The sequence below is a fragment of the Saccopteryx bilineata genome, chromosome 1 (genome assembly GCF_036850765.1).
Source record: "Saccopteryx bilineata isolate mSacBil1 chromosome 1, mSacBil1_pri_phased_curated, whole genome shotgun sequence".
In the NCBI taxonomy this organism is placed as follows: domain Eukaryota; kingdom Metazoa; phylum Chordata; class Mammalia; order Chiroptera; family Emballonuridae; genus Saccopteryx; species Saccopteryx bilineata.
In genome coordinates this window covers 124434278-124458708 of record NC_089490.1, presented here as the reverse complement: position 1 = coordinate 124458708, position 24431 = coordinate 124434278, and the positions used below count along the sequence as shown (strand labels likewise).

The 24431-nt window shown below is 40.1% G+C and overlaps 1 protein-coding gene across 4 annotated transcripts in view; it reads left to right on the top strand.

Moving 5' to 3' along the window:
• The first annotated feature begins 4176 nt into the window (after positions 1–4176).
• SOX5 (SRY-box transcription factor 5) overlaps positions 4177–24431 on the top strand; it is a 1095444-nt gene continuing 1075189 nt past the window's right edge. For 2 of the 4 annotated variants that reach the window (XM_066264754.1, XM_066264758.1), the window contains exon 1: positions 4270–4767. The gene's annotated coding sequence lies outside the window, so the exon portion shown is untranslated. The other 2 variants (XM_066264766.1, XM_066264755.1) reach the window with 2 other exon arrangements.

Here is a 24431-nt window from a genome sequence, read left to right as displayed (position 1 = left end):
ATCATGAGATTTTGTGATATATAGGTATTTTTATATATTTATTATTTTAATTATTTTGTGGTAAAAGCATTTTCTAGCCTAAAAAAATTAAAAACAATATAAAAATATTTTAAAATATTAACTAAAACATATTAAATCATCATCATTCAAGTTGTAGTATATTCACTGGTGAGTATCCATATAGAATTTTATATGTTGTTAAAATTACACTGGTTTAAGAGTATAGAAAGTGTTTAAGACCATAGGAAGTGTTTATAAGAGCATGAGAAAAGTTAATAACAGTGTGGGAAAGGTTAACAAGAGTGTAGGGAGGGTTTGTAAAGCTCAAAATATATATAAATAATAAAATAAATATAAGGTCCCTACTTCATGGATTTTCGCCTATCGTGGGGGGTTCTGGAACCTAACCTTCGTGATAGACAAGGGCCCACTGTATAGGCCATACATACGTGGCACTGTCGCATGCTCACGCACCCATCGGGCAAACTGCTTGTAACCAGTAAACCAGTGAACAAGCTTGACACAGCTGCCCCACAATGACCCACAAATTTTCTTGGAAATTTCAGTTATCGAATGAGCAATGTGAGTGAAAATAACAACATATCTTATGACTAGACTATAAAGAGTATAAATTTGGTATTTTAAATGCACCCATTTAATGCAATACTATTTCTTTTTTTTTTCTTTTTTTTCCCCCTTTTTTGTATTTTTTCTGAAGTTGGAAATGGGGAGAGACAGTCAGACAGACTCCTGCATGCGCCCGACCGGGATCCACCTGGCACACCCACCAGAGGCAACGCTCTGCTCACCAGGAGGCGATGCTCTGCCCCTCCGGGGCGTCGCTCTGTTGCGACCAGAGCCACTCTAGCGCCTGGGACAGAGGCCAAGGAGCCATCCCCAGCGCCCGGGCCATCTCTGCTCCAATGGAGCCTCGGCTGTGGGAGGGGAAGAGAGAGACAGAGAGGAAGGAGAGGGGGAGGGTGGAAAAGCAGATGGGCGCTTCTCCTGTGTGCCCTGGCCGGGAATTGAACCAGGGACTTCTGCACGCCAGGCCGACGCTCTACCACTGAGCCAACCGGCCAGGGCCGCAATACTATTTCTTGTTGGAAAGTAGCCCCAATATAAAGTGTAGGTGGCGTCAAGATGAAGTAAAGAGAACATGCTTAGAGTTGGAGCAATCTGGAGTCACATGCTGGCACAACCACTTAGAAGCTGTGTGATTTGGGCAAGTCATTTAACCTTTCTGAGCTTTAGTTTAGGTACAAACAATGATGGTACATTCTTTCAAGTTTACAGTAAGAAGCAGAGACAACATTACACACACACACACACACACACACACACACACAAATACACCTGGCCGAGAGCCTAGAACATTGTAAATGCTTGATAAATGGAAATACTAATCTTTAATATACGATATATCAGTCCCACTTTAAATGTGGGTGTTTTCTTTAAAGCCCAAGACAAACAAACATCCCACTGGAAGTTTTTGATCAGCTATGCTGTTGCTATATAATGGTCATGGATTAATCTTAAGGGCATGTGGTTTCAATAACCATAATGAAGAAGTTTCACTCCCTGCAGGAGCAAAAGGGAAGAGGTTGGTGTAATTCAAATTTTACCAATAACTCTCCAGGCAGCTCTCAACTTTGCCCCTTTTCTCCCTCTGCCCAGCCTCCCTCTCCTGTCAGTAGAAAGCCTGCTCACCCCAAAAGCCGTTACACTGAAGAAGCAGTAGATGCTGAATCCAGAGGAGGTGGCACCTCTCTGCTTGGTAAGGTGAAGCCAAGCAGGCATCCTCGTCACCCACTGACCAGAGACCCAGGGAAAAGGTCTCCCTCTGTCTCTTTATTTTCACTGAGTATGGTCGAGTATGGTCTAAGAGAAATGGATTGAAATCTAGGGGGAATTCAGTGTAAATGACTCTCTCTTTTCAAACATTATATATATTTTCATCTACTTGGTAGAGGGGACGTTTTTTGTAGTTGGGCCTGATCTGCCACTCGCGCATTACAGAAGAACCTGGACCTGACACAGTGGTAGCTGTGAAAAGCAACTACATATGTATTATATTATGAGAATAAATCACTTGATGTATGCCAGGAACTGTTTAAAATAAAAATAGTACTAAATTCTAGGTATAGTACAATTATTGATAAATTCTTATATTCTTATTACACAAGTTCTCTGATTTGAAGCTTGGATAGAATAGGAAATATGAGGAAAAGTAACATGTAAGAAAAGTGTGTCATACATATACCAAGAATTTTTTTCACATAGTTGTTGAGGCCACACTGATCCAGCAATTTAAATATTATTATCTATGGTCTTGCTCATTAAATATATACTTAAGAAAACAGTAAAATTGTTTAAGGATACACATTTACAATGCCATACCCAGAGCTATATCCAAGCAGCAAATGATTACCCTGCTTATAAATTCTAGGCAGATGATCATTTGGAGTGCCCATGAAAGCTCAGAGTTTATTTGATTGCTCTCTTAATTATTGGGCTCTATGTGATCAAATATTTGTGGAAGAGGAAGCTTTTCTTTGTGGGAGTGGATAATAACTGTGCCTACACTTTGAATTTTTTGCCTTGAGTTATTAAGATTTGCATTTCTCACTTTTTTGTTCTAAGGAAAGGTGTTTAGCCTGTTTTAGAAAGCTGGTACCAAATAATCAATCATCAGAAACCCTGGAAAATTTTCACTCTAGACAAGTGCAAAATCTCAGGTATTATCAATCCACCCCCAGAAACAAATCTACAAAGGGTAGAAGGGGGGGGGGGAGAAAGGATGTATCACTTTTATAGGTGAATACATTGTGATTGGTATGTGTTGCATGCATTAAGAAACTATATTTGCTTACTAGCTACCGGTTAGAAACCAGCCAGAGGTGTGAGGAAGACCGCACGGACAGGTAAGCCCTAAGCCTCCCTCCCATGCTGCTTCAGTGCCCTGCTCTTCCAGGCGCGTGAAGAATAAACTGACTGTGGTCATTGATCTCCTGGTGGTGGTGTTGCACTCTGGGAAACGCTGGGGGTGCCCAGGGACGCGGCTCACTCAATGAATGCGCGTCTGGAAAAAAAAAAAAAATCACTGAGACGAGGACGGAAAAGATGCAAAGCTGTATAGAGCTGGGGAACAGGAAGAGAGCAGCGAGAAAAAGAAACGTGTTGCTCGTATTGTGTCTCAGTCCTCTTCTCCAATGCCTTCCTCCAGACCCGCTGCGTCCGTCGCGACACCTCCTCGCCCTTTTTCTGGACACCCGGCCTGGAAAGATCAGTCAGGGTCCCCCCTCCTCCCTGGTTTGAGTTGGATAGCCCCCCACCCCACCCCACCCCCGGCAAACCGGCAGCTGTTTTGTGTCAATGAAAGTAAGATTGTTGGAGATCCGCGCCGAGGCAGCCCGGGAGCTGTCAGAGCACACAAATCAGCGGCAGCCTCTCTCGGGGCACTGCCTACAGAGTTCCTTGCGAGGGTGAGGGAACTCGGGGGTCTCCGTCTCGCCGGCAGGAGCCAGCTCCAGGGTCGCAGGAGTCGTAGCCCGGCGCGGAGCCTTTTTCTCCCTAAATATCTTTCCTTGGTTCTTGGGCATTGGGTTTTTGGCTTTACTCTCCCAAAACAAAACCAGTTCAACCACCCCAGAGGCAGGGATGAGAGCGCCTGAAAACTTTTCTTCCTTCCTTCCCTCCCCACCCCGGGAATAGGTGGGTGGGAACGGCCGGCGGCGCGGACCCGCGGGCGCAGAGCCGGGCTCCCCGGCGGCCGTGGTCGCTTTAAACCCAGAACCTCTCTCCGCTCCAGCCTCCGCGAAGGTTCCGCGGGCGCCAGCGAACCCCGACACGCGCCCTCGGGACGGGCTCGACTGTGTGCAAACGCGCGTGGGGGCGAGGAGGGGCCCGGGTCACGGCTACAGGGCAGCGGGCGAGGTTCCAGCGCAAGGAAGAAGTTGACAAAGGGGACTTGACTAAACATGAATGCATATTTATAGACGCGAGCTCCGCTGAGATCTAGAGATAGCGCACTCTCTCCACTCCTTCCACTCCTGCCGTTTCATTTTATCGCTCCTTTAAGTGGAGGGCAGATTTTTTTTTTTTTTTTTCTAAAACATTCCTGCACGGTGTGGGTAATCACCGCGTTATTTACAATCGAGTTACTCTGCAGCAGACGGGGAAGCAAACTCTGGGCTCGTTCCCTTCGGATGGACAGAGAGGGCGGCCAGGCGGCGAGCTGCGAGAAGGAGGTCAGGGCGGGTTTGCGGGAGCGTGGGGGCGACCTGGAGGGAGTCGGAGCCCCCGAGGCTGCCCCCGTGCCCCGTCCCCCCCGCCGGCGGACGCCGGGCCGTGGTGGCAGCCGGCTGCTGCTCTGCCCTCGCCTCCCCCATTGTTCCTACTGTCTTTTGCCTTTTGTTATTTGCACTCGTATTGTGTTGTTTGTCTCTGAAGCCGCCTCATGACCAGCAAAGGGATTTCACCTCGTCCTTGAGAGCTTCAAGGGGAGCGCGAGCGAGCGAGCGAGCGAGAGACGGGGAAGAGGGACGCGCGCCCGCACACACTCACACACACTCCTAGACACACACACACACACACAGGCACACACACAGGCACACACAGGCGCGCACACACACACACACACACACACACACACTGAAAAAGGCGAGCCACCAAAACCCATCTCCAGTCTCCTCCCGGGGGCCCCCAGCCCGCCACTGTGCCACTTTGCATCCCACGCCGGAGGAGACACTAAGGAGACCCGGTAAGGTGCGTGAATCGCAGCGTTTTAACTTTGTTGTTCGTCCCGACGTTGTTGTGGGCAGACCTCCAAGGCGCAGAGCTCCCCTCTGCCGCTCGCCTTGCCCGCCACTCAGCGCTCGTTCCCGGCTCCAGCTGGAGAGCCGGCTGGGAGGGAGGGGGCCGCCGCCGGAGTTTCCTCAAGTACAGAGGGAGGGGGACCGGCATCCGGGGGCGGGAGAGGCGGGAGGCGGCTCGAGAGTGAAAGTGGCCCTGTCATCCTCGGGGGCGCCTGTCTGGGGGTGGGGGGTCCCCTGGGCTGCGCTCTCGGACCCAGTTCAGAAAAATGGAATAACTTTGTGTTCTTGGTGGGGAGCCCGCTTGCTGGTGCCGGTATGGTGTTCCGAGTGGTGGCGGTGGAAGTGGTGAAGAGAGCGGAGGGCAGGAGTGCAGGAGAGATCCTAGCCTGGGCTCTGCACCTCAGTTCACGCCAAACGACAGACCCAAAAGTTGGACAGAGCTCCTTCCCCTTCCTAGAATATCCACGTGACCCCCAACCCACCTCACAACCTGCACATTCCCTCCTTTGGTCTTTTTGTTTCGCTTTCTGCAATCCCTCTCCCTAGTACTCCCCCTCCCTCCCGCCCGGAATTTCGGAAACAAGTCTCATCCTTCAGGATTCTAGGGACTTCAGAGACCGGAAGCTTTATTAATTGCAACTACTTTCCCCCACCCCATTCCGCGTACGAAGTGAAGACCCCTTGAGTGTTGTCACTTGAAACGCGGGATTGGGAAATCTCCGCGTGCACTTTGGGGCTACAGTAATAAGCAAGAACAAGAGGTTATACGAGTTGAAATCAAACTGGATTTGGAAATGTTTCCATTTGATAGCAGCAGTTTCTTGCATATTAATCGGCCGGCAGAGGATGCACACGAAAGTATTATTTACATATTTTAATAGCAATTTTTCCTTACACTTTGTAAAACGAATATATTAATAAATAGTTTGACCCTGAATAACCGAAGACATTGGCCTCTGTGGGTAAAAAATTCAGACAGTGCTAAATGTGAATTCATTTTAATGCCTTTCCTTCTCAACTAAAGCAGGTCAACATGAGGAATTCTGTCAATATGCAGGGGATATTTTCATGTCAGCCAGCCGAGGCACTCTGGGTGGCAGTCAACTGTACTTCTTTAGAAAAGTTTAGGAATTTGTGCTATTCCGGTTGAGATCCTCACAGTATCCAGATATCCAAAGTAGTTTGTCCAGAAAGGCAGGAGCTGATTTCCCCAGAGGCTTCCTTCAGTTCAGCACAGTTCTTTAGTCAAGGGCAACAACACCAAGGGAGATCTGTGGGATTTTGGGTAGTAAGTGTGGGAATCTGCAAAGGGACTAGACAGAATGATTTGTTTCCTTGATGCTCATAAATAATGTCCCCAAGTATCCTTAAACAAAACAGACCAGTGAAGTGGGCGCGTGGGAGATTCATTGGCAGTGGGCATTTCAGTCAGAAAAAAACAGAGCAGAGTTTTTGATCAGGATTACAGGAGTGAGGCTCGATTGCCAACAGTGATTAGGTGAGGGACCAGATGGTTTTAAAGTTTACAGACATTTTTTTTTTTTAAGTTTGACTTTTATAGAATTTTAAAAAGAGGACAATTTCTTAGGGTCTTCACAGGGCTGCTGAATTTTGATCTAACTTTGGAGGAACCCAGCTGTATTGTGAACTGCTGTTAGCCTTGATAGGAAGGAGTCCGGTTTCAAATGAAGATACACGGGACAAAGTTTCTGGGGGTGCTTCTTCCTGATTTAAATATAGCTCTGAGGCTGAAGCCTTGATACATTCAGCCACAATGATTTAAAATCATAAGCACTTACACTGGAAGTTCTATCAGGCATTGTGCAAAGTTCTCCTGCAAATTATGTCATCAACTGTTTACTCCTCAACTATACAAGATAAAAATCATAAGCATCACTTAAAACTGATGCAATACAGCCTGAAATCCTTAAACTGGAAGGGATTGCTTTTGTTTGCCTAAAAGGTAAATCTTTCATCAGAGGAGTTGTTTAAAAACATTTACTTGTGGGGGTGGGAAGGGATGTGCATAATTATTTAGTTATTTGTGTTAATTATATACTAGCATACTCATTTGAAATTTTTTTCCCCCTTTTCTTTCCAGTGGTCTTATACATGAGCAATTAATAGAGTTTTTTATTTGCCTGTGGGTTTTAAAAAATCTCTTTTTGTAACCTTTGAATGGACAATAATGAACCAATCTGGCATAGACTTGAGACAGTAAACACTTAATATATGAAGAAAAAAAATAAAGAAAGAGCTTCAACTCTTCATACAGAAACCCTGTACTAGTTTTGGTTGAGCTTAAACCGTTCTGGTTGAATGGCGTGTTATATACAGGATTCAAAACTCTCAAAGGTATTTGGTAAATAATCGGGTGTTTGAGATCCAGTGGTTATTTCAAGTTAATTTAGTGCTATACATGTAAATGCACATCCTGTTTAGACTGACACATGGTTATGTAAAAGAGAAAAATGAATATATGCTTATAAAGATGTTATCTGTGGCATATATGGAGTAAATAGCAAAGAACAAAAAAGTGAACATTATATTCAGGTATGATAGTTTTCTTTTTTGTTGTTGTTGTTCTTGTTGGAGTTAAGGGACAAGCTATATGGAGAGTTTAAAATTTCATTTTTCAATTAAAATGTGAATTGGAATGTTTTAGCAATTTTTCCTTATAAACCAAATTAAAAATAAGATATAATGTTTAAAAGAATATACCATTTTCTTGAAAAAGTTTTATTCTTCTACTGAGTAATAGACAATTATTATTTTGAAGCCATGTTCACATGATACAAAAAAAGTAATATACAAGGCAGGATAAAACTTTTTTTAGTCATCTAAAACACACTAGATTTCAAATAATTTTGAGTTCCAATGTTGAACATCGTTTAGATTTCCAGCAGGTAAAATTGTTGAATATAATGGATTGGCATAACCTGGATGATTCACCCAATATCTAATCACCTCCAGTGGGAGAAAAAACTACAATCATAGTTCTGAAAGTAACCTGGAAAACTTATTTGTCTATGCCGGAAGTCAATGCATTCCCTCACACACTTGTTGCAAATTTTTTAGCCTGCAAAATGTAGATTTATTTTAAAGGCGAAGAAAGTGCTTGGCTGTTTCAAATAAACTATATCCTGAACTTAGATTTGTAGATAGTTAATAAAATAAAAGTTCAATTTTGTTGCAAACATTGTTTTAAAACACCCATTTATAAATTGTCTACATTTGGTTGTCATATATTAATGATTTGGGATCTGAAACTTGTTTCAGAAAGGCATTTTGGTTTATCTTAAAAAACACTACACAAAACTGTCTAAACAACTCTGTAAGTAAATGGTTCCAAATGCCTCCGTTTGATAAATGAATTAAAGAATTATAGTTCTTAATCCAATTATGATCAATCTTGTTATCCAATTCCCATTTGGAGGAGTGTGGGGAGTGGGAATGGTAAATAATTCTCAAATGTGAGTGGGGTCCTTGCTGTTTATTTTCTGTGTGTGATGTAGCATAACTAATTACTCATATCTAACATTTAGGAGAAGGATTTTAGAGGTAGAGAAGTTATTGAATGATCTTCAGTTAAACCAAGAGTTTATTTGCATGAAAAGATGTTCTTAAAAGAAGAGTAAAATGAAAAATTTAAGACTAAGAAGCAAGGATCAAATCTTTTGCTTAAAAATACTGATTTTTTTTATTATTATTTAAAGGGGAAGAAGTGGAGTACTTACAGATCAGGAGCAGGGCAGACACCTAAGCACCTTGAGTCATTTTCAGCTGGGACATTTGTACGATACTAGTTCATAGAGTTTACTGTATTCAATAGCCTTGTCTTTAAAATGAAGGAGAATATGCTTTTTTGGAGTTGTTTTCTTCAAATCTCTACCCAGTTAGCTGCCTAAACGGGTGCTTTTGAATACTCTCCTGATCAGGGAACTGAACTTTAGGATGGGTTCTTGATAACAGCCCAGTTTGCTCTGATGGACCATACTGAATTTCTGCCCCATTTTCCCAGTTTAACTTCTGGCTCAGAAATTAATTAATTCAAAGGCATTAATAGCCTATTATGGTTTAATTCTCTAAGTGTCATTATTACCATTATTATTATTGTAATTTATTATCACTATCTAATTACTAGGGCAAGACTTGTGGGGATTACAAATATCAAGTGAAGCTATCAATAAAAAATATTTATAAACATTGGGATTATTTTTCAGTACTACTCAATTCATATCTTATAGGAAAGTAATTACTCCACTTATGGGTAAGGATGACATTCAGTAAGGGCAACATATTGATAAAGTTAGAGGAAAAATGAATGCATTTAAAGAGTACATTGAATTACCACCCTTTAAAAATTGAACCTTAAAGAATAAAAAGCCACCCAGAAAAAAAATGTATTTACAGGAGTGTTTGGGTGGTGGTATTGATTTCCACAGGTATAAATCCATTCATTCTTTATTAAAATTTATTATAAATTTAAAAACTGATTCTATCTTTGATGCACAGTAGTTACTCATCAGTCAATTAACAACCTTCATGATTATGTGGCATCGCATGTCCAAAGGGGACAAATAGTGCAATAGTCAACAGCATGGCAGGGCTCTGGGTGGACCTTCAGTTGATCTTCCCCAGAAGCTTAGGTATTGCATTGTCACAATAGCACCAATTAAGCCTTGGAGGTAGGAAATTCAGGAAAGAACCAGGATGCAGAAGAGGCAATCCCATTAACATTCAGAGTGTCTCAGTTTATGTCTACTTATAATTCTTCAATGACTTGGAGTTCTGAACATTCAGTGCTCTGCCCCCTTTTTTAACCTCTAAAGCTGGGGATTATAATACTTTTTCTTACAAGAATATGCATGAATTACACTAGATACATGTTGGATTCCTAAGAGAGAGTCTGTCAGGACTAGGTGCTCAGTAAATGTTAGCTTCACTCTTCTCCAATCAAGTCTTTTAAATCATTAATAATGTTTGAAGCTTCATTTTATACTTGCTTTGAATTCATTTGAGTCCAGGGAGAAAAAATATATCACTTTCTCAAGGCTGAGATCAACACTTTAAAATAGTGATTCAGTTGTCTATACATGATCTCTGACAATGTGGTTATATTAAGTTGCTGTATTTGGTGCAAGTGTGAATTCTATCTTTTATTCATATAAGTCTTCCTTCGGTAATTAACATTTTATTCTACATAATAGGTAAAGGCAAACAAAAACTTTACAACCTAATTATAGATCTCTCCTCATGGTATCCTTTTTGATTTCCCATTGTAGATATAAACTAGTGAAAATTTATTTTGTGATTTTTATCCATTGACAATTATATTAAGTTATATTAAGTTATAATACATGTGGATAGAGAAATTTCATTTGAAAAAAGAAATAAATCTGACTTTGCAATATTTTGCCGTATGGAGTCAACATTCCTTCAAAAAGAATCTCATTGGGTTTTTTGTTTAAATTGGGTTCAAGGACAAAGACACAATAAATATACCATTGCCTGTTTAAAGATATGATATATAGTAGTAACAGAAATTAGTGCTTATTTTCTTTTCCCAATGATAGTATTTCTCTGTAAGTACAACTGACCAAACATAAAGAAAAGGCTTTTTTATTTTATTTTATTTTATTTTGTATTTTTCCGAAGCTGGAAACGGGGAGGCAGTCAGACAGACTCCCGCATGCGCCGAACGGGGATCCACCCGGCATGCCCACCAGGGGGCGATGCTCTGCCCATCTTGGGGCGTCGCTCTGCCGCAATCAGAGTCATTCTAGTGCTTGAGGCAGAGGCCATGGAGCTATCCCCAGCGGCAGGGCAAACTTTGCTCCAGTGGAGCCTTGGCTGCGGGAGGAGAAGAGAGAGACAGAGAGGAAGGAGAAGGGGTGGGGTGGAGAAGCAGATGGGCACTTCTCCTGTGTGCCCTGGCCGGGAATCGAACCTGGGACTCCTGCACGCCAGGCCGACGCTCTACCACTGAGCCAAAAAAGCAAATAAATGACTTGGTTATTGCATTAATTACTGTCCCTCAAGAAGCATATGCCAAAATGGAATTAGACATGTAAGAAGTTTATTGGAGGAGGGAACAGGAGAAGGCTAGGACAGCCTTTTACCAGTGATCAAGTTTTGACATTGAAGCCAGGAGGGACAGAAGGAAGGACAGAGAACTGAGTAGGAAGAAGCTGACTGTGGCACAGTCCAAGAAAGATTTGGCTGGGCAGATGAGAGACAGCCATTAGAGGGGTCCTCTGTTCCCAAGGAAGACCTGCATTTGCACCCCCACTGTGCTCAGTCATAGCCCTATGGAAGCATGGTCTTAGTGCACAAATGATGCTAGAGACATAGGGGCAGCAGGTGGGACTGAGTCCATTATTTTCTTGCAATAGGAGACCTGAGTGGTATAGTTGTGGTTTGGCAGTATTACCCAAGGGTTAGTGGCAGTCACCCTGGTCAGGTGGACTTTCCACTAAAAAAACAACCTGACTTTAAAAAAAAATGTTTTTTGAGCTCTCTAATACTTTATTTGCCTTCACAGTTAAATGAACATGATAATCATATCACCTCACAGAGTCCTAGTTAAGATCAAATGAGGTTATAAGAGATTAGATGAAAATCTATAGAACCATGTATAGCATAGAGAAGATGCTCAATATATATTGCACTCCTTTTAATGTACTCTTAAATGCAACTGAAAGGTATAGCTGTTGTATCAGGTGATCAAAAATATCTTGAAACCACTGATAGTTAATGTAATTTGAAGGCATTGTTTATGCAAGCAAACATCCCCAATGTTTGCCTTTGAAAAATAGTGCAGCACAGTTAATGTCTCATACTTCAATCCTTAGTTTTAGCAGGTTATAAACCGTACAACAGCTATTCCAACTGACCTTGACCATCTTCAGGTAAATTGCCTTAAAGCACGAGGTAGACAGAATGTTCTCTTCATTTCCTTACCCCTCTAGGCTTCCTATTCAGTTGAGAAGAGACTTGCACTGTAAGTCTGCATTTTATCTTAGCCTCAAACACCTTTCCAGTCTTTGCTCCCCTGTGTTACTGTTCCTAAACCAACTTGCCGCACCACAAAGCACTGAACTCAAGTGGCCCTCAGCGCGAGCGCCTGCTGTGATGAGTTGCAGAGCCACCAGTACTTTGTCGCATTAGATTTGATCACTGCCACGAGCAGTCCTTCGCTCGTCAGCTAAGAGACCCTTCAGGGAGTTGTCCCTTAATAGAAAGTCTCTTTTCTTCCCTCCTATTGTAACTTTAAATTAAAAGAAACTGTAGAGGATCTGGTGGCATTGCAGCAGTTCATTCTTCTACCCACTGGGAGACAACATCTAAGAAAAGACGTTATTGCACTGAAAATTGAGTTGTTGCTATTTTTGGGGGGCCAGCATGGGGGGATGATTGCAGTAGAGGATGAAGACCATGCCATTTAGACTCAGTCAGACTGATACTCAGTAATGTAATGGAGAGCAATTCTGTGTGGACGAAGGAGCTTTTTTGTTTTTGTTTTTGTTTTTTTCTTTTCTGGACATAAGATGTTGCCTTTGCATGTCAGTTTCAAGTGAGATTCATGAGCCCAGTGGTACTTTGCCTCTGGTTTTTCAGGTGGTTCTGTGTGTTGTACTGTGTGGGAAACTGGCCCTGAGACAACTTCAAAAATCTAAGGAGGATGGGAGGCAGGAAAGAGCTAATTTTTGACACATTCCTCAGACAAGTGACCCCTCTGGGGACTGTGCTCAGGATAAAGACGGCTTACTGTGGGCGTTCTGGCACAGTTTTCCCTAAATAGTGAGCACTGGGTACTTCAGTGTTTCTAGTTGAACAGATGATGAACTTAACATTTGTGAGAACAAAAGAAAAGAAGTATTACTACTTTTGATGGTGTTTCCAAGATGCTGTTTGTCACTAAACTTACGTAATTCTCTGCTGAGCTAGGTTTATATCCTCTGAACAGTAGTTGCTGGTCCTTTTCCATTCTAGGTTAAGGCTAGCCTTCAAATCTGACATCCACTAAGATTTCCTGGTGTAATTCGTGGCTTCTGAAAGCTGACGTTTGATGTGTAGTGTCAGCAGCTGACTGAGGTGTGCATGAAAGTTCTTGCGATACTTGGTGTCACTATGCAGTATGGGCAATCTGTCCTTTGTTCTGGCACAGTCGGTGCCTTTACTTTGCGTGAGCACTGCTTTTGAACAAGCACACACTATGGCTTATAATTCTGCTCGACTTTTCTTCCATTACACTGAGCCTCATCTCCAGTGTACCTTTACCATTAGTAAAATAGTATCTTTTCTATATTAAATCAGGAAATAAAATGATACTTAAAATTTTTTTTTATTTTCCCATTAATAAGAGAAAGAGAGATTGCACATCAGTTTGTTCCAGTTAGTTGTGCACTCATTGGTTGCTTCTCATATATGCCCTGACTGGGGATCAAACCTATGACCTCATCACACCAGGACAATGCTCTAGCCACTGAACCACCCAACTAGGGCCGATAAACTGATGCTTTTAATGCATACTAAACAAATCTATAAATCTATCAGTATCTAAAAAAAGTTAATGGGCCCCCAATTTATTTCTGGCAACTTTCTCAGTCTCCCAAAATGCTCTGCCCCCCTCTTGCCTTTCCCTGGACTGCTTAGTATGCTTTATTAAACCTTTATGTTACCACAAGGTCTTGACACTCATGGCGCCATTGACTGCTCTGCATTATATTGCTCTCACTGGATGACTTGAGAAGTGAAAGGTGTGCAAAATGTGCTGCTGCCTGGTTGGAAAGGGGTAACCATAGGGTGACAAGCCATGTAGAAGTTAAGCATCATCATGGAGGGCATCATCATGACGCCTGGCACAGGGCACCAACAGAGTAAACGATTGCCGCACTGACATATATTGCAAAGTGAGCTACATTTTGATTCAGAGCAGCTCCGCACGATGGGAAATGGTAAAACTAATGGGTTGAGCATTTGACCATGGTCCAGGCACCGTGCGAGGTGCTTTTTATCAGTAATTGTACTTAATCCTCACAGCCTAACAATCAGATGGGTATTATCCCCTTTTCACAGATAGGCAGATAACTCCAATGGGTTGGATGCTTGCTCATTTTCCTCAGGTAAGGTTCAGAAAAATCATTGTCCAGATTTCAGTCTTTTTGACTGTACCCTTTATACATTTATCATTGTGCTGTGGCTAGGATACTGGTGTGGGTTCCTATCCATAAAGTGGGAGCAGTAACCATACTTGCCTTTCTACCACAGGAAATAGTTAAGAGGAACAGGCAAGAGACGTCCTTGCTGAAAGTGAAGCTTGAGCTATACATTAATTTCTAAATGTTGGTTATTCTTATCAAGTACCCATGATCCATTTATAAACCAAAAAGTATTTATAGAGCACACAGGGGCACATGGCTTAATAAAATAATTACCTTTAATTAAAATTTGTTTTTAAGTTACTTAAAATATTACTTAAAGAAATACTTTTTCACTTGAAGCCGAGATTGTGAATACATAAAAATTGACCTCACAGGAAATCATAGACCAGTGTTTCTCAACTAGGTGATTATCCAATCATCATTAGTTGAAAAACGCCTGGGGTATATTTTTTAAATCTATCTCTCTGGCCCCTACTCAGATGTAAAGAACCTGAATCTCTGTGGCTGAAGCCTTGTAGCCTCCATTTTTAAGAAGCATGACTGGTAGTTCTTTTGCACATAACAGTTTGAGAACCAATAATAAAAAATTGCATTGATTTAGTTTGGTGGCAATTGATATATAGGGAATAGAGAATTAAAGAAACATGCTCAAAAAAGAGTAGTAGTGCCAAGATAACACATAATTGATTGTTGGATTGCTGCTGTGACTTCTACTGATCACATGGTTTTAAGAGTTTTGAAATAAAATGTAAAGAACCTTTTGTAAATTTGAGTGCATAGAATATTAGTATGCTTCAAGTTAAAAGTGAGGGAGCTGACATACAGTGGGTCACGGTTAGGGGGAAGACGGCCATTTTGTACATTCTAGGCTTGGAAAAACTTTCTCACAGGACAAGTCTAAGGTGGCTAAGTAAAATTAAGATGAGAAGTTGATTTATTTATTTATCTCTGTATTTAAAATACTCAAAACAGTATCAGATATATAGTAGGTGCTTAAAGACCTTTGCTTAATGAATGAGTGAAAACAGAGGAAGAGTGTAATAGGTGGAAAATAGATTAGAATAGTTTACTTATGATTATTGTGGATAAAGACATCAAGGTAAAGTATGACAAAAAGGAACCCTAGTGAGAAGACAGAAACAAGGTTTTAATTATACTAATAGGATGCTTACAGAAAGTGCCTTCATACATACAAATAAACAGGGCAGAAGCCAACCTGTGTTTTGTATGGGATCAAGTGATTAGGCTACTGTTTGTGTTATTTTGGGAACAGCAATCACCACATGAGGTCAGGGACGTAACCTGTGTTCTCCGTCTGATCACAGTACTCGATAGATAACTTGACAGGATATTCATATGGACTGGAAAAAAAGGTTTTTCAAGATACAAACATATTTTGTTAAATAAAAAAAAAAATCTTTACAAACGCTGACCAAAAATTGGTGATTGTGAAAAGCAAATCTTCATAATACTGCATTTTCTTGGTTTATTTAGAGTATAAGTCTCCATCTGATTGTTTGTCACTGAGCAGTGCTTTGCTGCTAATGACATTTTTATTTCACTGTTTTGAAAATCTACCATGTTGCCTAGCACAGCGCCTTGCCAATATAGCTATTTAATAAGCATTTGTTGGCTAGCTCGATGGCTGAATAAGGAGTATTGATGTGGGACTAGGAGTGGAGGGCAGGTAGGAAATTGAAAGCTGACCAAAAGTGTTGCCACCCTTTACTTCAGATTCCCAGAGTGACACGTGATCCAGTGATCGTAAAGCAGGCTGACTTCCCATTTAGTGCAAAGTCTGGTTTGGAATCTTGAGTGGAAGGATGCTTTGCTAAGGTGATGACTGAAAGGTGCGTTCAGCATTGTTAGAAGAGGCAACTGTTCATTTGTTTTGGAAAGTCCGACTGGAAAATGTATTGGGGGGGAAAGGGTAGAAAGTAATTCTAAATGTAACAGGAGTTGCAGTAGAAAAATGGCTCTAATTCAAGCAATCTAATGTTAACATCAATGCAAGTCTCATGGCTCAAGCACTGCATACTGCTTTGGAAATAAAAGGAGATTGTGTAAAGAATTAGCAATACAAGGCATTTTTAAGTGCTTTATTGCAGAGGCCTGTGATACTCTGTGAAATCTATGCAGCCTCTTTCTTCCTGCTGTGCTTAATTTCAGAATCTGATGCTATTACCTATCCTTGGAGGAAAAAAAAAAAATCACTCTCTGTTAACTCTTAAAAACCAAGTTTAACATTGAATTTCCTCTCAAAATATCCAATCTTTCTGATATTTCTTGGGAAGACAGGAGTGGTGAATTTAGAATTTAGCCAAGGAGGGTTTGCCTCCAAGTTTGGTTTCTGGGATATCTTCCAGGGGGGCGGCATCACCACGAGGGGCAATTGGTAATAAATTTTGAAAGCATTGAGTTTAGAAATGGCTGAAGCAGCTTGAAGAATAAGGTTTCTGAAAGAGTCAGAGGTGATTATGTTTGGCATGAATCCAGATCAGAAGCCAGAACAGGAGTTAACTCTTTACAAGTGGTTATTTTCCTGTGCCATGAAGGCATGCCCACCAACAATAAGTTTCCTGGCATCATTGTTCCCTTCTCCTGTCTAGCTTGAAAGAATAGTTGATGTTAATTGATAGTTTACTGTTGCCAGAGACTGCGCTAAGCAGTTTATTTTTATTTTTATTGATTCTTTCCAGTGACTTTCTCTTGTATCCAAGTGGATACAAATGTTACCCCATTGTACAAAGATGGAAACTGAACTTGCCCAAAGTAGCTTAGCTGGTAAATGGTGGAATGGAGACTTGCACTGAGACTGGTTGGATTTTGAAGACTGGACTCTTATCCATTGTAATATAGGAAGTATGTTTACATCCCGTTGAGTTAGCCATCAAAATGACATTATATTTTCCCTTTTCTTTATATATGCCTTTATATCACACTGGAACAAGCTCTTTCCAGCTTATTTCTGAACTGTTGCAAAGTTCTCCACTCTAGGAGTTCTCTTTACACCCTGCTGTATCTACCATTGGCAGCTCAATCTTCCTGACATCCTATTTAGATCATATTGACCCTTTCTCAAAAAATTCAAAGTGACTGAGTCCTACACATGAATGGGACTGAGACTCTCACACCTGCTTTTCAAGGGCCTTACAATCTATCTCCAAATCTTCTATCTTTACAGGCTTATATTTGAAATCTTCCTTTTAATAAGAATTTGCTTCTGATCCTGGATTCAAGCTGAACACTATTTCCCCGACAACTGCCAAACTGTCTGCCACACATTTACTTTATCAAATCTTTTCAGAATGCTCATGCCAGAGGCCATGAACAATGCATAAAAAGCCACTGCTCACTCCTGAACCCGGTAAAAGTTAGGGAATTCTAAACTTGCTTTTTCCATCTACTGCAAACCTTCTCATCAATTGACCTTTCTTGGTTTCCAATCCCCTTGGCTCTGTATTTGGCTTTCCCTTTTTGATTTATCTCTTCATTCATTCAGTGATCAACAAATATTTATTAAGCACCTATTATGAGCCACATACCATGTTGTTGGGCAGATAAAATATATTTTGCTCACTTTGTTAAAGATGGCGCTGCCCACGTGGAAGCCCTTTGCCCAGGTGATTGCTTGGGATGGGCGTGTTATATTAACGTGTGTTGGGGGTGGGCTTTCACGCCTAAAGGTTTTAAAAGGAAGAGAGATCATGTTGTCGGGGTGGGCAGGGGGAAGATGGATTACATTCTAGGAGGAGCCCATTCTGTAGGAAAGCAGAGAAAGGCCACGTGAAAGAGAGGAGAGAAGCAGCCAAGATGGCAGAATGCTGAAAGAGAAGCCAGTTTGTGTAGAGTTTGTGCAGAGAAAAGGAGATGGGGAACAGAGGTGAATAAGGCTAGTAAGCTAGAAACTTTTGATTCTAGGAAACTCAGATAAGTCAGTAGCTTTGTGAGCACTGAATGAGTGGGTTTTGGAACCCAGTGTGTGTTTTTACTTGCCCGCTGGGTGCAAGCTAGAATTAAAGATGATGGTCCACCAGTTCTTGGCTCTGTTGTTTCATTACCATCTGTCTGAATCAAATGCGAACCTGCATAGGCCAGGCGGCTGTGATGGTGGCTGTGGCTACTGGCTTTACACATGTTAACTACTAGAGCAGTGGTTCTCAAACTTTTTGAAGTTGGGGCACATTTAATTGTAGGCGCCCTATATACAAATTTCTGAGAAATATGTTATAATAATTGTCAAATATCAAAGAAAAAATATAAAGTCCAAGCGTGCTTTTATGGTAATTAAACAAAATAAATATGACAAAATTAAATTTATTCTGACATTAAAAAACATTTTTATGTTACATTTTTTGTTATGCTTTTCAGAATTTGTAAAAAAAAAAAGAGAGGTTAAAAAATAAAAAAACAACAAAAAAGTTATCTTTTTATATATATAGATACATTCTTAGTAAGATTTAAATTCGGCAGGTCCTGGCATGAATGTGTTAAACACTCTTGTGTTTATGAGAAACATGAGCCTGATGTGTCCTAGCCATTTCTTCAATGTTTGGGCATATATTTGAGCGGCAAACTCTCATTTCCTCGTCAATACGTTGAAGAATTCCTCTCTTTTTACTCTAAATTGTGTTGAGTGCGGGAAAACCCCCACCATACATATCATCTTAACTTTACACCAAACAAAGGATAGAAGAAACTTGCCTCCAGTCTTTCCAGGGAACATGGAGGGTAGTGTAAACAATCCAGCACCACAGCTTAACAGCCTTTTGCAACCTAATGGAATATTTCCTCTGCCTAAGTTCTTACATCTCTTAGGGACTTTGCTGACTGGGTCCGTGCCTGCTTTAGAGAGAAATTTGACACAGAATATGTAGTCCCTCCTAGCTACATGTATACATTTGACTTCACATGTCTATGTCTTCCCTTTGTATATCATCCCTTCATACAGATTCGCCAAAACCCTCTCCATTCCTTAATTTCCAAATTAAATTTTACTTTTTCACATTATCCTGATAGAATATTCTGACCAAAAGATTTCTCCTTTTGATCTTATGATATTTATATATATAACATTTTTATGGCAGCGTTAGCTCTATATATTGTACCATATTGTAAGCATGTTGTAAACATGTTTTGTCTTTTGACAGATGTTGGGAGTTTGTGCCCAGGAATGTGGATGCTGTAGTTCAATGCTATACTCCTATTTGAGCTCATTATTTACCTCTTTCTAGCTGGACAACTTACATAACCTTGCTCAGTCTTCTGAAGAATGGTGACGGTGATGTTTACCTCATAAAACAGTTGTGAGGATTCAAGAGAGAATGAACACAAAGTTCTTAAAACAATCCTTGGCACATTATACAATCTAGGGTGTGATGACATTTTATAGTTATAAATGTTATTCTTTGAAATCAGGCACCTGTATCTTATTACTACTTTTGTCTACCTGAAGCTCAGTAAATATTTATTGAATTCAGATTTGAATTTAAGTATCTCTTCTGCCAAGGGATACAAATATAATCAAGACATAGTTATTGTCTGTAAGAACCTGGATTTGATAGGGGAGCTTGTAGCATCAACTGGTAATTATACTATGTCACTGTGATAGATATAGTGATAGAGTATTTTGAGATCACAAAAGAGAGATTGGGTAAGTTTTTCTAAATGAATTGTATGAGCTGAGTATTTTATTAACCTATTAAATACATATTAAAATAACGTATATATAGTGTATAAAACTCAAAGTTATAAAATAAAGTAGCACTCTTGTCTTACTTCTGATCACTCCTATCCCATTCCTACTACTTTCAGATTGTTATTTCTAAATAAAATATTTACTTCTTATATTTCTTATTTAAAATAAATGTTAGCTATTGATTGACTTCCTACTGTTTGTTTGTTATACTGCTCTTTTCCACACATATTCCTTTTCCTATTGTCCCAAAATAATTTCACCATCTCTTGGAGAAGTTAAATTAGTTCAGAAATACAGTTACTTCAACTATGTAAATGTTTATCACTGAGGCTATTATAATATGTTGATTACTTTTACTTTGTATACAACTTCTTTGGTTTTCCTGGAGTTTAATAACAGCCTATGTTCAAATCTACAAGTTTTACTAAAGGTGCTCAATGTTTATTGGAATGTCTGAGTCAAGGCTCAAAATGTGTGACTGGCATACCCAGAACAGGCCATGAGGGCAGTCAACCCTGCAAGAAGGACCATTTTATTATTGGTATACGTTAGAATTGTTTGCAGCCAGATGATAATAAGAAGCCCACTGACATTTAGTCGGTTACATTATGCTCCTTAAAATTTCTGCAACATTGTAGCCCTTGTTGCCTCACTTGGTCACACTGCTACCACCAACCTGCCCTTGGCAAGGCTCTGAGTTAAGGTAAGGAGGGCAGAGGGTGGTGCTCTAAGAGGGAAGGAGGGCATTCCGAGCAGACAGGACATGCATTGAAAGGAAAGGAGGTGAGGAAGAACAGGATGTGTTTCTGAGATCACAGAGAGTTTGGTGTGTGTAGAGCCAAAAGCGCAGGATGGGAGCAGTTGAGACAAGGATTCGATGGTTGGCAGTGAGCAGATCAATGTGATCGTTTTATTGCAGGCTCCTACTTATCAGACTCTGTCTTGTAGGCCATGGGGAACATCATGGTGTTGAGGAACAGGGCCTGCTTTGCTTATGAATAAACTAATGACACATTAGCTCAAAAAATGGAAAACTGGCTTCATAACTCAGCAGTTAAAATGCTCTCGTTGTGTATTTGTGAATACATTAACAGAATTTTTAGATCCCACAATGCTTCAGGACATGTGTGTGCATGTTCACACCTACACTCATATATTGAGAATTTATGTTCATGTGTTGTACTTTATTTAACATTCAGGGCACAATAAGACTTAGAGCAAAGTTCAGGGTAAATGAGAGTAGACATTAGAGTTCCCTGGTCACCAACTCCGACACACAGATTTGCATGCAGTGGGTTTGGTTGGTTGGAAGGGCTCTTGGACACAATACCTGCAAGGGGCCGAGAGAAGGAAGAGTGGTCTGAGGGGAGCTAACTGTGACACAGCCGAAGTTTCACCAGCCTGTGGGGAGCTCTGCACTGGAGGGCTCCACAGAGATGTCCTGAATGGAGCCAGAGACCAGACCTTTGTAACCTCATGTCACGTAGGTGTTAGGTGTGTACCATCCCTGGGGTGAGGTGGGGGGAACTTCTTGGGAAGGGCTTTAGGTGTGAGTGTTCAGCAGCCAATGCTCTGGGCCACTAGGCGGTGAGTACACGAGATAGCATACCACTGCATCCGCTAAACATAACCTTCCTGAGACGATCTCTCCTTATTTTTTTTTAAATTTTTAGAGATTTTTCTTGAAATACGCCTGACAAAGAGTTAGTAGTGGAACAAAGAGATAAGAGTTCTGCTATTTCCCCGTGTTCACTTATTCTTGCGTTATTATTATTACTTGACAATCCCTAGATTTTTGTTTTATTTTCAAGGAAAAGTTTTCAAATCACTAGTTAACTTCATGAGTGTTAATTTAATTAATAATTAAACAATGTAGTTCATAATCCACTTCAGCAAGCATATGAAAACGGAAATGTGTGGCCACATGATGAAACAGAAGAGAGAAGAACATCACCATTCCCTCCTTCCTGTTGTGTTGTGAAGACCCCTGTGATGATCTTTTAGTAGCTCGATTAGAAAATAAAACCACATGGATCATCTTGGATGTCCAGCTTTGAAGAAAATTGTTTTTATGGAATGAGACCAGAGGATAGCTGACTGGCTGCAGACATATTATGGTTAGAGGAATTCTGGCTTAGTATGCTGGAAACTGTAGGCCTAGGTTTTTTAGGTTCCCAGATGGGCATCTAAGTCAGTGCTCTCCTAATTTCTTTTTTGATTCTGTATAATAAAAAAAAAAGTATGACTTTATTAATAGTAAACACATAAAAATAGAAATTAAAAGGGAGTAAAGACTATAGAATAAGAAATGTAAATAGAAGTTGTATTTTCTTCCAGGATTACAATGAATTGTCTTTCCTCCTTGAAGACTTCTGAGCTAGACTTAGAGAATGTAGGTTATATGCTACATGAGGAGACTTCTTTTGAGCCAGGCTGAATGGTACTGGAGACAAAGTTTGACAATTTTATGAATTTGACCTATGCAACTTTTTAAAATTATTATTCATTTTAGAGTGGAGAGAGAGAGAGAAGGGAGGAGGGAGGAGCAGGAAGCATCAACTCCCATATGTGCCTTGACCGGGCAAGCCCAGGGTTTTGAACCGGCGACCTCAGCATTCCAGGTCAGTGCTTTATCCACTGTGCCATCACAGGTCAGGTGAACTGTGCAACTACTTAAATGTGATAAAATGAACTCCATGTATGAAAAAATACATAAGATTTTGACTGATAGTTGTGATGCTTTAAACCATTTTAAAAACTGCGAAGAGAGCTTGCGTGTCTGTGTGCGCGTTTGTCTTTGTGTGTGTCTGCACGCTCCCCAAGGTCATAATGACTTAGCATTTCCTGCTATTTAGCAATTCTTCATAATTAACTAAAAGGTTGGGGCCACACTGACACTATTACCCCTCTGTATATCTGGCATCAATTTATGAGCCATATCCTGCCTTATATTACAGAATGCTTTTGAATGTTCTCTTGTTACTTATTTTTCTCTGACTCATAAATTTATAAATCAGTTACATGCAATAATTAAAAGATATCTTTATTTGTTGTCTCAGCAATGGAGAACTTGAAAATACAAAACTGTTCATAAATGTAGTAAGTTCCTTCATGTCCTTTTGGGATTTTAAATGTTTATAAGCATTTTTCTGTGAAAAATTCAGCCTGGCTTAAAAGAATTATCCCGGATTCATCTCATGGCTGAACTTCAGCTAGCTTAGCTTCCTTATTAATATCTTTTATTTTGTTAATAAAAATTCATTTTATTTGTGTTTTCATTTTTATATATAACAGTGCTTCTCACAAGTGCTTGTTGCTTTGAATTTATTGGAAGGAGAGAAATAAATACATTTCAGGTAGCATTATTATTATTTTTTTGTACAGATAAAATTAAAAGGTAGCTGGATTTGGAACCAGTATATAGATAATCCTTTTTAAAATATTTTTAAGATTTTATTTAGTTTTTAGGGAGGAGAAAGAGAGAGAGAGAGAAGGGGGAGGAGCAGGAAGCATCACCTCCCATATGTGCCTTGACCAGGTCAAGCCCAGGGTTTCAAACTGGAGACCTCAGCATTCTAGGTCAGCACTTTATCCACTGTGCCACCACAGGTCAGGCTTAGATATTTTAATAAGAATATGGTAGTCAAAGCTGGATTCCTAAGGAAATTTAATCATATAGTCTTAAATATTGTTCATAAGTTAAAAGGTAGAAACTTCTTTATGCTAGAGTGCTTTTAAAAATAATTTTAAAATTAATATATTTTTTTAATATTTATTCAAATGGTCTTTCCATTTCTGAATAAAAGACCTATATTGTCTCCCAAAAAACAAACAAACTGTGCCTTGAAATCTTCAGGTGATTCTACCCATACTAGTACTTAATCTCTTTGTAAATATTTATATATTGATCTTAAAAGTAATTTAAAATAAACAATGCTGTTGTATTTGACTAATCTTAATTATTATTCACTTATTTAAAACATTATTATCATGTGTCTATTCTCTGTCACATATGACAAAAGTTGAGTAATGGGGTTGCAGTGGTAAGCAAAAGAGATCTGGTCCCTGCCCATTTGGAGCTTTTAATCTATGAGAAAGATGGGTATTGATCAACTAATTGTTCCAACAAGTAGACTAAAGAGACATTCTCTTCTCCATTGTAACTGTGACTGGTAGCAGGTCTGTCAATTTTTTTAAAAATTGCTAAAACATAGAACCTTAAAGAAAGAATATCTACATAAAATGTTTTAGAATTTTAAACAATCTATTTTATCGGTGTTTCGTTATCAGTGTTTTTTCAATTAGCCAATTAATTAATGGATAGTCAAGGCTTTTTAGTATGGGTCTGCTGAGAGGTGATCCTAGTCAACTTCTTGGGGAAATTAAACGCATAAAAATATATCCTATTATTTTTACTTTTTGTTTACTGAATATATCAGGAGAGTTTAAAGACATTTGGCAGGCAATCTAAGTGCAGAATTTGTCCACATTAAAAAACAAAATTCCCTCATTTTATTATGCTGTTTGACACCTAATTTAGTGGTTTTTAAAAACAATTTACCTATTTTTTTCCAAAGCATTCAATTTAATGTCACTTAAAGCATTTTTCCTTGTCCTCGGATTTCATTAGTTATATACTATTTCATGAATTTGCCCAAATACAATAACAAGTAGACATGACATAAGCGGACTTGGGTCCAGGCAGACACAGGAGCTGGAGTGGAGGCATGTGGGTGTGCCAGAGTTCCC